Genomic DNA, 14,224 nt, shown 5'->3' with positions numbered 1-14,224 from the left:
ACATATCCTCGCGGACCCACTCAGAGCGGTGCTGGACTCTATGTCTGAACCTAGGAAGGTTACCCCAGACTTTCTTACGGCCTACATTACTGTACTTCTCAAGGCTGGTAAAGACCCAGCGGAATGCGCTAGCTACCGCCCTATCTCCTTACTAAATCTAGACGCTAAGATTTACACAAAGCTTCTGGCCTCCAAGTTGAGCCCCCTAATGCCGAACCTGATTGGTCCAGAACAGGTGGGCTTCATGTTTGGTCGAGAAGCCAAAGATAATGTTATAAAGGCTATACTACTGACTTACGCGGCACACGCGGGGAACATCGAGGGCCTTCTCCTGTCTACGTATGTGAAGAAGGCCTTCGACCGTGTAACATTGGATTACATGCTGGCCGTCTGTGCAAAGGTGGGACTGGGACCCCACATGATAGCCAGGATCTCTGCGTTATATCAAGCTCCAACAGCAAAACTAAAGATAAACAGCACCCTGTTGGATAAAGTCCTAATAACTAACGGCACCAGACAGGGGTGCCCGCAATCCCCTCTCTTGTTTATACTCTCCCTAGAACCATTTATCAGAATAGCTAAAGCAAATACCGACATTCAGAGCTTCATGGGGCAAAACAAGGAATATAAGATAGCCTCCTATGCAGACAACTTGCTTTTCTTTCTAACCAACCCAATAACCTCTTTGCCCAACCTGATGAAAGAGTTTGCCCATTACGGCTATATCTCTAATCTTAAGATCAATTATTCCAAGTCGGAAGCCATGAATTTCTCTCTACCAGACAGAATACATATACAAGTAAAAGCTGCCTCTCCCTTCAGATGGGAATCTAGGGCTTTAAAATATCTGGGAACCTGGCTAACACCTAACAGACACATACGGACAAAACTTCCCCATGTTCATTAAAAATATGGGGGAGGACTTAAACCGGTGGCAGTCTGGATACTTTTCTTAGTTGAGTAAACCTAAAGAACAAGGTGGTATAGGTATCCCGGATTTCAAATACTATTACCAAGCTACTCACCTGAACAGAATCATTGATTGGCACTGCCATAGTGCAAAAAAGACTTGGTATCCCTAGAAGAGGCTTTGAGCCCAATACCACTGAAATATTCCCCATGGTTTCCTTGGGGAACCTGCCCACCAATCCTAAGACAACATCCCCAAACTGGAACTACACTGGAAATCTTCCATAAACTAGCCAGAACTCTAGATATTTCCTCCCAACCTAGCCCCCTGATGCCATTAAAAGATAACCCCGACTTCAAACCAGGCATGACTAACCCCGACTTCCAATCAAGGGAGAAACCGGAACCCCTTTTAGCCGGGGATTGCTTTACTAATGAAGTAGTAAAAGAGTGGTCCTCACTCAAAGAGGGGGCAAGCTTAACGCATATTCCTTTTTGGGTGTACCTGCAGTTGCGCAGCTACCCAGGGGAGGAAAGCAGATAAAAGTCACTTTCACAGACCCCTCACGGCTCTGGAGTCTATCTGTCATAATGGTGCTCAATGTTTCAAAACCACGTCCATGGCTTATTCCTGGCTACAAAACTCAAAGCATACTGACACAGATGGACTCAGGAGGAGATGGTCGAAGGAGCTTCAGATGGAGATCACTGCCAAACAATGGAGGTACGCTTGCATTCTAACACACAAATGCTCTATAAGCACTAAGATGCAGGAGACAGCTTACAAACTTATGACACACTGGTACAACACTCCAGCCAAGATGCATGGATGGAAAACACAGATTTCAGACACCTCTTGGAGGTGCCAACAGGATAGAGGAACATTGTACCACATATGGTGGCAATGTCCACTAATAGCGCAGCAAATAACAGAAACCAAAATCACTCTGAATGCGGCTTCATTCCTGCTGCACATCACAAATGTCTAATAGAGGAGGTACAAAAACTCCTTATCAAGACACCTATTAAACACAGTGAAGTCCCTAATCCCACTATACTGGAAATCTGAGAAGGTTCCCTCCATTGCTGAATGACTGCAAAGTGTCTCTGACATTTACAATCCCACAGTTACAACCTTTTGTACCACCTGCCCCTCCCTATTAGATTGTAAGCTCTTCTGAGCAGGGCCCTCTTAATCCTCTTGTATTTTATTGTATTGTAACTGTATTGTCTCCTTTTATATTGTAAAGTGCTGTGTAAACTGTTGGTGCTATATAAATCCTGTATAATAATAATAATTTATGAAATGGAAGAAACTTTGACCCAGACAAATGATAAGGTTGATAGATTTCATAAAATGTGGCAACCATGGCTGATCTTCAAATACTCAACAGCATATGTAGATAACTTAACGCAACTTCCCACCTAGAAAACTTACCTTGGATCGACTTGGGAGGCTTTTCTTCCTAGATGTCTTTTACCTCATTGGTACTGGACATGTCCACAGAAATATAACTATTGCCAACCCTTTCTTTTTCTGCCAAGTGATCTGACTTTTCTGCTCTTTCTACCTTTCTTCTACTTTTGTTACAGGATATCAATAGCAATGTAAGCTGCATGTCATATTCGTTAGCATACTATCACTTTACAGTCTTGTCCCTATGGTAAATACATGATCACGATGAGATTCAATCTACTCGATAAACCAACAGAATAGCTGGGGATTATCAGTTGATTAGGCTGACTCCTAGTAATAATATACTGACAGTTTGATTTCATTATTTTACAGTTACTAGTTCTATATATTATGTGATAATTATACATGCATCACAATTTTGTATTGCGAGCAGTTGCATCTGCAAATGATCTGTTTTATTTCTCTTCAAATAAGACTTTAATAAACATGGAATGATAAAAAAAAGTCCTGGGGGTAACTGAGTACGGGTAGGCCTGCTTGCCTTATGGGAAAGGGGGCTGCTATAGTTGAAAAAAAGGATGAGCCGAACACCCCCCGGTTTGGTTCACACCAGAACTTGCGAACAGGCCAAAAATTTGGACGAACAAATAAACACCATTAAAGTCTATGGAACACGAACATGAAAACTCAAAAGTGCTCATTTTTAAGGCTTATATGCAAGTTATTGTCATAAAAAGTCCCCACAGAGGACTTGTATCAATGCAAAAAAAAACATTTTAAAAACGGCAGTTTTTTTAGGAGCAGTAATTTTAATAATGCTTAAAGTAATAACAATAAAAATGAAATATTTCTTTAAATATCATGCCTGGGGGGTGTCTATAGTATGCCTGTAAAATAGTGCAGTTTTCCCGTGTTTAGAACAGTACCACAGCAAAATGACATTTCTAAAGGAAAAAACTCATTTAAAACCGATCACGGCTGTAATGCATTGTCGGGTCTCGGCAATATAGATAAAACTCATTGAAAAAAACAGAATGGGTTCCCCCCCAGTCCATTATCAGGCCCTTTAGGTCTGGTATGAATATTAAGGGGAACCCCGGACCAAAATTTAAAAAAAAATTGTGTGGGGTTCCACCAAAATCCATACCAGGCCCTTCAGTTCTGGTATGGATATTAAGGGGAACCCTGCGCCAAATTTAAAAAAAATGGCATAGGGGCCCCCCAAAATCCATACCAGACCCTTTAGGTCTGGTATGGATTTTAAGGGGAATCCTGCACCAAATTTTTTTATAAAAATGGCATAAGGGTCCCCCCAAAATCCATACCAGACCCTTATTGGAGCATGCAACCTGGCAGGCCGCAGGAAAAGAGGGGGGATGAGAGAGCGCCCCCCTCCTGAACCGTACCAGACCACATGCCCTAAAGATAGGGAGGGTGATTTGGAGTTGCCCCCCAAAGCACCTTGTCCCCATGTTGATGGGGACAAGGGCCTCATCCCCACAACCCTTACCCGGTGGCTGTGGGTAGGGATGAGCCGAACACCCCCCTGTTCGGTTCGCACCAGAACATGGGAACAGGCAAAAAATTTGTTCGAACACGCGAACACCGTTAAAGTCTATGGGACACGAACATGAATAATCAAAAGTGCTAATTTTAAAGGCTTATACGCAAGTTATTGTCATAAATAGTGTTTGGGGACCTGGGTCCTGCCCCAGGGGACATGGATCAGTGCAAAAAAAACTTTTAAAAACAGCAGTTTTTTCGGGAGCAGTGATTTTAATAATGCTTAAAGTGAAACAATAAAAGTGTAATATCCCTTTAAATTTCGTACCTGGGGGGTGTTTATAGTATGCCTATAAAGGGGCGCATGTTTTCTGTGTTTAGAACAGTCTGACAGCAAAATGACATTTCAAAGGAAAAAAAGTCATTTAAAACTACTCGCGGCTATTAATGCATTGCCGGTCCGACAATACACATAGAAGTTCATTAATAAAAACGACATGGGAATTCCCCACAGGGGAACCCCGAACCAAAATATAAAAAAAAATGATGTGGGGGTCCCCCTAAATTCCATACCAGGCCCTTCAGGTCTGGTATGGATATTAAGGGGAACCCCGGCCAAAATTAAAAAAAAAAAAAATGGCATGGGTCCCCCTCAAAATCTATACCAAACCCTTATCCGAGCATGCAACCTGGCAGGCCGCAGGAAAAGAGGGGGGGACAAGAGAGCGCCCCCCCTCCTGAACCGTACCAGGCCACATGCCCTCAACATTGGGAGGGTGCTTTGGGGTAGCCCCCCAAAACACCTTGTCCCCATGTTGATGAGGACAAGGGCCTCATCCCCACAACCCTGGCTGGTGGTTGTGGGGGTCTGCGGGCGGGGGCTTATCAGAATCTGGAAGCCCCCTTTAACAAGGGGACCCCCAGATCCCAGCCCTCCCCCCTGTGTGAAATGGTAAGGGGGTACTTTACCTCTACCATTTCAGTAAAAAAATGTCAAAAATGTTAAAAATGACAAGAGACAATTCCTTTATTTAAATGGTTCTTCTTTCTTCTATCTTCTATCTTCCTTCGGTTTCTTCCTCCATCTTCTTCTTCTTCTGGTTTTTCTGGTTCTTCCTCCGGTGTACTCGTCCGGCATCTTCCTCCACGGCATCGGCGTCTTCTTCCCTTCTTCTCCTCGGGCCGCTCCGCATCCATGATGGCATGGAGGGAGGCTCCCGCTCTTCTCTTCATCTTCTTCTCTTCATCTTCTTCTCTTCATCTTCTTCTCTTCATCTTCTTTTCGGCCGCTCCGCATCCATAATGGCATGGAGGGAGGCTCCTGCTGTGTGACGCTTCTCCTCTTCTGGCGGTTCTTAAATAACGGGGGGTGGGGCCACCCGGTGACCCCGCCCCCTCCGACGCATGGTGACTTGATGGGACTTCCCTGTGGTGTGACGGGGAATGCCACAGGGAAGTCCCGTCAATTCACCAAGCGTCAGAGGGGACAGGGTCACCGGGCGGCCCCGCCCCCCGTTATTTAAGAACCGTCAGAAGAAGAGAAGCGTCACACAGTGGGAGCCTCCCTCCATGCCATCATGGATGCGGAGCAGCCCGAAAAGAATATGAAGAGAAGAAGATGAAGAGAAGAAGATGAAGAGTGGGAGTCTCCCTCCATGCCATCATGGGTGCGGAGCGGCCCGAGGAGAAGAAGGGAAGAAGAAGACGCCGACGCCACGGAGGAAGATGCCGGACGAGAACATCGGAGGAAGAACCAGAAGAACCAGAAGAAGAAGAAGATGGAGGAAGAAACTGAAGGAAGATAGAAGAAAGAAGTAAGATGAAAGAAGCATTTAAATAAAGGAATTGTCAAAAACTGTCTCTTGTCATTTTTAACATTTTTGACAGTTTTTTTAGTGAAATGGTAGAGGAGTACCCCCTTACCATTTCACACAGGGGGGAGGGCCGGGATCTGGGGGTCCCCTTGTTAAAGCGGGCTTCCAGATTCCGATAAGCCCCCCGCCCGCAGACCCCCACAACCTCTGGCCAGGGTTGTGGGGATGAGGCCCTTGTCCTCATCAACATGGGGACAAGGTGTTTTGGGGGGCTACCCCAAAGCACCCTCCCAATGTTGAGGGCATGTGGCCTGGTACGGTTCAGGAGGGGGGGCGCTCTCTCATCCCCCTTCTTTTCCTGCGGTCTGTCAGGTTGCGTGCTCGGATAAGGGTCTGGTATGGATTTTTGGGGGGGACCTCATGCCATGTTTTTTTTAATTTTGGCATGGGGTTCCCCTTAAAATCCATACCAGACCTGAAGGGTCTAGTATAGATTTTGAGGGGGACCCCACGCCATTTTTTTTTTTAAATTTTGGCCGGGGTTCCCCTTAATATCCATACCAGACCTGAAGGGCCTGGTATTGAATTTAGGGGGACCCCCACATCATTTTTTTTTTAATTTTGGTTTGGGGTATCCCTATGGGGAATTCCCATGCCGTTTTTATCAATGAACTTTTATGTGTATTGTCGGACCGGCAATTCATTATAGCCGCGAGTAGTTTTAAATGACTTTTTTCCTTTGAAATTTCATTTTGTTGTCAGACTGTTCTAAACACGGGAAACATGCGCCCCTTAACAGGCATACTATAGACACCTCCCAGGTACGAAATTTAAAGGGATATTACACTTTTATTGTTTCACTTTAAGCATTATTAAAATCACTGCTCCCGAAAAAACAGCCGTTTTTAAAACTTTTTTTTGCATTGATCCATGTCCCCTGGGGCAGGACCCAGGTCCCCAAACACGTTTTATGACAATACCATGAATATAAGCCTTTAAAATTAGCACTTTTGATTTCTCCCATAGACTTTTAAAGGGTGTTCCGCGGCATTCAAATTTGCCGTGAACACCCCAAATTGTCATGAACTTGAAGCTCATCCCTAGTTGTGGGTGTCTGCGGGCAGGGGGCTTATCAGAATCTGGAAGCCCTCTTTAACAAGGGGACCCCCAGATCCAGGCCCCCCATGTAAATTGGTAAGGGGTACATTTTGCCTCGTGACATCAGAGGAAGGCGGGGTCACCCATTTACGTCACTGAGTGGCCCCGTCCTCAGCTATATAAGAGCTGTCACCAAGAAGAAGAGTCACTCGGTGGAAGCCTCCCTTGGAGGTGGAGCTATTGCATTTTGGTTTTTTTTTTGGTTCGTTAGGTGGCGTGATAGAAGATGAATGGACATTGTGGGACATTTTTCTTTTTTTATCTTTTATTAAAGGATTTGTCCCTAAGTGTCTCTTGTCTTTTTTTTACTATTTTTGACACTTTTTTGGTGAAATGGTAGGGGTACAATGTACCCCTTACCAGCTCACATAACATGGGGACAAGGTACTTTGGGGGGCTATTACAGAGAACCCTCCCCATGTTGAGGGCATGTAGCCTGGTATGGTTCAGGAGGGGAGGTGCTCTCTCATCCCCCCTCTTTTCCTGCAGTCAGCCAGGTTGCCTGCTCAGATAAGGGTCTGGTATGGATTTTGGGGGGACCCCTACGCCATTTAAAAAAAAAAAATTGGCATAAGGTTCCCCTTAAAACTATACCAGACCCTTTGCGGGTATGGATTTTGGGGGGACCCCTATGCCATTTTTTTTTAATTGGCGCAGGGTTCCCTTTAATATTCATACCAGACCTGAAGGGCCTGGTATAGATTTTGGGGGGACCCCCCACGCAATTTTTAAAAACATTTTTGGTTCAAGATTCCCCTTAATATTCATACCAGACCCAAAGGGCCTGGTAATGCACTGGGGGGGAACCCATGCTGTTTTTTTCAATGAATTTCATCTATATTGCCGAGACCTGATAATTCATTACAGCCGCGATCAGTTTTAAATGAGATTTTTTCTTTTAGAAATGTCATTTTGCTGTGGTACTGTTCTAAACATGGGAAAACTGTGCCACTTTACAGGCATACTAAGGACACCCCCAGGCACAATATTTTTAAATCAAACAAGGTTTTATTAAATAGTTTGTGCATACATACAATGGTTACATTAACATGTTGACGCTGTAACAGTATGACAATTATCACATCTTAAATAAAAATAACATTGAGTGCAAACATATCTGACGTGTAATGATATTCACTGTATATTTATTTGGCTTTTATAGACTGTCTATCCGTTCTTATAACTATAAAATCACTCTGTGGTCATAGGATTACATTAGACACAGGTAGAAGATTCTTGAAGCCATCTATCCCAGATCTTGTTGTACTTGGTTGGGCAACCTCTGTTATTATATATACATTTCTTATAGGGTAATGTATTATTTATCTCCACCTTCCATTCCACTACTTTAGGAGACTCCTGCCTCATCCATTTTTTGGCAATAACCTTTCTTGCTGCAAAAAGAGTTTCATATAGAAAAGTTTTTGTATATTTGTCAGTTGTGTCTGGAACTATACCCAAGAGGCACTGTTTAGGGTCCAGAGCTAGAGGTGAGCCCATTATATCATGTAAAAATGCCACAATTTGTTCCCAAAAGCCTTTCATCTTAGGGCATGTCCAGAGTAAATGAAAAAAAGTGCCTGTCTCTCTCCCACACATCTGACACGTGGTGGTTTGTGTACTCTTATATCTTGGCACTCTGAGGGGTGTAAGATATGCCCTGTGGAGAATGTAGAGCTGTGTTAATCGATCTGAAAGTTTAGGAGATACTGTTTTGCAGGCCTCCAATGCCTCCCCCCACTCCTCGTCCTCCACCGGTCCTACCTCTCTCTCCCATCTTGGTTTCAAGCCATATGCTATTTTAGTAGCTACAGGGGTTAAAAGCAAGTTATAAAAAGCTGAGATCAATTTATGAGAGTCTGTGCTCTTAATTATAGCTATAAGAACATTAGGTGAAGGACTAGGGCAAGAGTCAGGGAATTGTGATTGTAGCGCATGACGAATTTGTAGGAATCTGAAGAACATCTGGTCCTGGATTGTAAATTCTTCTTTAAGTATGTCAAAGGTTTTAAGCTGTCCATCTTTTAATATATGGTGCAGGTAAAATACTCCCTGCATGGACCATATGAATGAGTCTTGTATTTTATTAAATTCCTGAAGATTTTTGTTATGCCATAATGGCGTGTACTCATTGAACTGCGAAATGTCAAGTCTAGTAGCTGCTAAATTCCATATTTTCCTATAGTGGTATAGCATGGTGTGTCTTCTTTCTCCTAGTTCCATCCCACCCAAATCCGCCGCTATTGCATATATCGGGTCTCTGATGTACTGCGCCCATTTTGGACATAGGAGCGTGAGAAATCTTTCGCTGTCAGTCTTGTCTAGATGGAAAAGCTGGGATAGCTGTGCTGCGATATAGTATAAGTTAAAATCAGGTAGAGCAGTGCCACCCAGATCAGTTGGATTTTTGAGGGCTTGCCATGCTAATTTGTGCCTATTATTACCCCACACAAATTACTTTAGGAGGGACTCTAGAGATTTAAAATGCTTTAAGGGTAAATAAACGGGGGTGTGCCATAAAACATAAAGTATTTTGGGTAATAGGATCATTTTGATTAAATTTATACGACCCCAGACTCCTAATGGCAATTTGGACCAGACCCGTATTTTATTTTTAACTAAGGAGATAAGAGGAGTTATATTCAGGGATACATAGTCCACGGGGGATCTGGTTATGTGGATCCCCAGATATTTAATAACATCTACTCTCTGAAGCGGGAGTCTGGTTTGGGATTCTGGGGGTGGAAAGCTGTCAATTGGTAAAATTTGAGATTTGCCCCAATTTATTTTTAGTCCTGAAAATATTCCAAATTGTTCTATTGTGCTGAGTGCATTGCATAATGATGGGCCCGAGTCTGCCAGGTATAATAGCGTGTCATCTGCATACATGCTAATTTTTTCAGTCAGAGAGCCCATTCCAAGTCCCCTAATCTCTGGGTTTGGTCGAATGGATATTGCCAAAGGTTCAGCCGCCAGGGCATATAACAATGGGGACAAGGGGCAGCCCTGTCTCATGCCTCTACTGAGGTCAAACAACTGAGACGACCACCCATTAGCCACCACTCTGGCCCTAGGCACCTGGTATAATAGTTGGACCCATTTAATAAATTTTGGACCAAATCCATAGCCCTCCAAGCATCTCCAGAGATACCTCCACTCTACCGAGTCGAAGGCTTTCGCCGTGTCTAGGGTCACAACTACCCATGAACCAACTTCCTCAGTTTCTGACGGAAAGTCCGCTCGTCTGTGTGCTGGTCTGACAGAAAGCCCGCTCGTCTGTATGCTGGTCCAACGGACCAGATACGATGCAAGGGCAGGGTATTGCATTTCACGCTCGCTGCAATAGGAAAAAAAAATTTTCCTATTGCGGCGAGCACAGGGCATACCAGGCCCTTAGGTCTGGTATGGATTTTAAAGGGAACCCCCTGCGCCGAAAAAACAGCGTGGGGTCCCCCCTAGAATCCATACCAGACCCCGATCCGAGCACACAGCCCGGCCGGTCAGGAAAGGGGGTGGGGATGAGCGAGCGCCCCCCCTCCTAAACCGTACCAGGCCGCATGCCCTCAACATGGGGTGGGTGCTTTGGGGGAGGGGGGGCCCTGCGGGGCCCCCCCACCCCAAAGCACCTTGTCCCCATGTTGATGAGGACAAGGGCCTCTTCCCGACAACCCTGGCCGTTGGTTGTCGGGGTCTGCGGGCGGGGGGCTTATCAGAATCCAGGAGCCCCCTATAACAAGAGGGCCCCCAGATCCTGGCCCCCCACCCTATGTGAATGAGTATGGGGTACATGGTACCCCACTTTTCCCCAAAAGTCCGCCGGACCTAGATTTGAAACATGTTTTAAATCTTTCCGTCGGACTCAGTTTCTGACAGAAAGTCCGCTCGTCTGTGTGCTGGTCTGACAGAAAGCCCGCTCGTCTGTATGCTGGTCCAACGGACCAGATACGACGCAAGGGCAGGGTATTGCATTTCGCGCTCGCTGCAATAGGAAAAAAAATGTTCCTATTGCGGCGAGCGCGGGGCATACCAGGCCCTTAGGTCTGGTATGGATTTTAAAGGGAACCCCCTGCACCGAAAAAACAGCGTGGGGTCCCCCCTAGAATCCATACCAGACCCCGATCCGAGCACGCAGCCCGGCTGGTCAGGAAAGGGGGTGGGGATGAGCGAGCGCCCCCCCTCCTGAACCGTCCCAGGCCGCATGCCCTCAACATGGGGTGGGTGCTTTGGCGGAGGGGGTGCCCTGCGGGGTCCCCCCACCCCCCCACCCCAAAGCACCTTGTCCCCATGTTGATGAGGACAAGGGCCTCTTCCCGACAACCCTGGCACACTACACAGGTTTTTAAAATAATTTATTAAACAGCTCCAGGGGGATCTTCCTCCGGCTTCGCGGGTCTTCTTCCGGCTTCGGGGGTCTTCTTCCGGCTTCGGGGGTCCCTTCGGTTCCTCTTCTCCCGGCGTCCGGTTGGTTCTTCTCCGCTCTCTCTGGCCCCTTCTCCCGGTGTTCCAGTTCTTCTGCCAGCTCCTCCGCTGTCTTCATGCTGCTCTTTTGCCAGCGGAGGTCCGGACTTCTGGGCTTCTTGGCTTCTTCCCTCTTCTCTCCTCCAGATGTTGACGCTCTCTCCGGCTGGACTGCTCTCTGAGCGCTCCGTTGTGACTTATATAGGCGGAGACCCCGCCCCCTTATGCTTTCACAGTCCCTGGGCATGCTGGGACTGTGACATTTTAGGGGGCGTGGTCGACATCACCCGGTGACTAAATTATTTTAAAAACCCGTGTAGTGTGTTTTATTATTGACACTTTTTCCCTGGGTGAATGGGTAAGGGTACCATGTACCCCATACTCATTCACATAGGGTGGGGAGCGGGGATCTGGGGGCCCTCTTGTTATAGGGGGCTCCCGGATTCCGATAAGCCCCCCGCCCGCAGACCCCGACAACCAATGGCCAGGGTTGTCGGGAAGAGGCCCTTGTCCTCATCAACATGGGGACAAGGTGCTTTTGGGGGGGCCCCGCAGGGCGCCCCCCCTCCCCCAAAGCACCCACCCCCCATGTTGAGGGCATGTGGCCTGGTACGCTCGCTCGTCCCCACCCCCCTTCCTGACCGGCCAGGCTGCGTGCTCGGATCAGGGTCTGGTATGGATTCTAGGGGGGACCCCACGCCGTTTTTTCAGCGTAGGGGCTTCCCTTTATAATCCATACTAGACCGACGGGTCCCCATAAAAAGCAGCAAGATTGACTTCCTTTTCTAGTCCCGTCGTACCTGAGTCACGTTCAAAATGAACGGACTTGTCCGTGTGTGGGCAAGTCCATTCATTCTGAAAGTCCGCCGTAACTCCGGCGAAAGTCCGTCGGAAAGACGGGCGGACCTAGCCCGCCGGAAAGTCCGGTAGTGTGTGGGCAAGTCCATCCGTTTTTAAGTCCGGTGCACCTGGCGGACAAAGTCCATCGGAAAGTCTGCTGGACCAAGTATGCCAGAAAGTCCGATCGTGTGTACGCGGCATTAGAGTCCCTGCATTTCATAAACTCTAATGCCGCGTACACACGGTCAGATTTTCCGATGGAAAATGTCCGAATGGAGCGTGTTGTCGGAAATTCCGACCGTGTGTGGGCTCCATCGGACATTTTCCATCGGATTTTACGGCACACAAAGTATGAGAGCAGGCTATAAAATTTTCCGACAACAAAATCCGATCGCGTCAATTCTGACTGTGTGTGGCCTGTTCCGACGCACAAAGTGCCACGCATGCTCAGAAGAAATTCCGACACGGAACAGCTCGGTCTGGTAAACTTAGCGTTCGCAATGGATACAGCACTTTCGTCACGCTGCAATGTTAAAAATGGTTTAATACAGCGCACTCTCTTCTTCTTTATAATGTGAGAAGAATGAAGTAGTTTTGCTGCTCATATTCACATAGACTTCTCACAAACTTATTTCTTTACTATTTATCGGGATTCCCTCAATATATTTTGATTTGTCACATCTGACAACATTATTTTGGTGTTGTTTTTTTTTTTTTTTTGGTTTTAAGGCAGGTTAGTTATTTTTGGTTTGTATTTTTTTCAAGGCTGATCTTTGTTTTATTGGATTTTTATTTGGACTCCAGAATATTTTTGTGTGTGTTTTTGGTGTCAAGTTGCCACAACACCATTGATATGTTGTTATATTTAATCTGTAGGAGATTGTTTGGTGTTGTTGTCCCTTGTTAATTTCACATTGTATCTGAGAAATGTACCTGAATCGTCACCATTAAACTGTCCTTTTTGAATGAAAACACACATAGGAGAGTATATTTTTCCAAAAAAAAACTTTTATTAAGGGCTCACAACTAAACAAACGCTGGAGAAACAGCAAAAATGGGTGAAGCCTTGGACCCCCAGGGCACACATCAACTATTTTGAAGCAAAATTGGTGGCCTGAGGAGTCCATATCTAAGGGAGTGCAGTCTGGTCCAGAAGTCCCAGAGATACTGAAAGCAGCCGATGACATCTTTGTCCCCAGGCTGTGGTCATACGAGAGACTGCAGCTTTTGTCAGACCAGACAGAACCCAGGGCCATCACTCTCTGGTCTTCCTTCCACATTTCCTTCCATGCGGTGGCTCTGGTGGTGGAGTTGTGGCAGCAGGAGGAGGATGGTCCAACTCAATCACGTCGGTCTTGGGTGTGATTTCGCCACTCACCCCCTTAGTTAGGACTTTATAAATAAGTTGCTCACACATGAGGCATGCCCTGCAGTTTGGTGGCAGCCATGCAGGCAAAGGCCTCTTCAGGAGTGGGTAAGGCTCGGAGGGACACCAAAGCCTCCTGAATTAGCCTGAGTGCAGAATCCTGCATGTGAGTCGCCTTACTCGCCCTTTTGTATGGAAGGCGGAGGGGAGGAACCTGCGATTCAGTCAGGCTGCGACTGGTCCCAGGCTTCTCTTGGCTGACACTTAGCCCTGCCTCCTCCTGGCTGCAACTTAGCCCCGCCTCCTCCTGGCTGCCACATTCCACAGCCTCCTCCTGGCTGAGGTCTTCCTGTGTATGAAAAAGGAACATAGTTTTGGTATTTTTTCATCAATCACACACAATTTTCATCTCCTCGCTGTTGCAAATTGAATGTTAACAAATATAACAGGCTAGCATTGTGAGCCCAGCATTTTTCATTCTTATCCCAATTTTGGGTGCCCACTACTGTCTATTGATATGTAAAACACTTTTTTCAATCAGCAATTAGTGATCAATAATAACATCTAATAAACATCATTTATTTATTGACCAGAAATCTGTAGAAGAATTCTATACCTGACTCCAGCTGGGCTCCTCCACTTCTTCCTGGCTGGAAGGCCCAGGTTGGACATCGGAAGCCTCAGCTGGGGTCGAAGGAAGAGTGGAAGGAAGGGTTGAGAGGGATTCCCTGACTTCAGTGTGGTCTGACAGAAATCGCA

The sequence above is a fragment of the Aquarana catesbeiana genome, linkage group LG02 (assembly GCF_042186555.1).
Source record: "Aquarana catesbeiana isolate 2022-GZ linkage group LG02, ASM4218655v1, whole genome shotgun sequence".
NCBI classification, from domain to species: domain Eukaryota; kingdom Metazoa; phylum Chordata; class Amphibia; order Anura; family Ranidae; genus Aquarana; species Aquarana catesbeiana.
Note: the sequence above shows the minus strand (reverse complement) of the source record.